This window comes from Rhincodon typus, chromosome 41 (assembly GCF_021869965.1).
Source record: "Rhincodon typus isolate 14 chromosome 41, sRhiTyp1.1, whole genome shotgun sequence".
Taxonomy (NCBI): Eukaryota; Metazoa; Chordata; class Chondrichthyes; order Orectolobiformes; family Rhincodontidae; genus Rhincodon; species Rhincodon typus.
In genome coordinates, this window is record NC_063372.1 from 9,876,526 (window position 1) to 9,877,015 (window position 490).

Genomic DNA, 490 nt, shown 5'->3' on the forward strand with positions numbered 1-490 from the left:
CCTTTTCACCACCACATCAACATCGACATATCGAAAGGCCCACAGCGGCCAGTCTGTTTAAAAAACATCAAAGACATTAAGCCGGGACACAACGCACCATCACTACTCAAACCCATCTGACCCAGGAGAGCCGCCCTACCGGCCGGGAGGACTCCGTACACCGAGACCCAGGAGAGCCGCCCTACCGGCCGGGAGGACTCCGTACACCGAGACCCAGGAGAGCCGCCCTACCGGCCGGGAGGACTCCGTACACCGAGACCCAGGAGAGCCGCCCTACCGGCCGGGAGGACTCCGTGTATGAGACTGCTGGCGTCGCCCTATTGGTGGGGAGGAGTTAATATTCTGGATAACAAATACTATAGATATTGGAGAACTGAAATAAAAGCAAATTTCTCAGCAATTTTCAATAAGATCAAACCATAAGATAACCCTCCCATCACAGGAATAAACTTAGACAACAAGGTGCAGGGCTGGATGAACACAGCAGGCC

General features: G+C 53.7%; 1 protein-coding gene across 1 annotated transcript in view; it reads right to left on the bottom strand.

The window, feature by feature from the left end:
- The window catches only part of LOC109925631 (zinc finger and BTB domain-containing protein 39), a 7,344-nt gene extending 7,142 nt beyond the window's left edge, over positions 1-202 (bottom strand). The window contains exon 1 of the mRNA XM_048619016.1: positions 98-202. The gene's annotated coding sequence lies outside the window, so the exon portion shown is untranslated. The remainder of the gene's footprint in view (positions 1-97) is intronic.
- Positions 203-490: the final 288 nt, after the last annotated feature.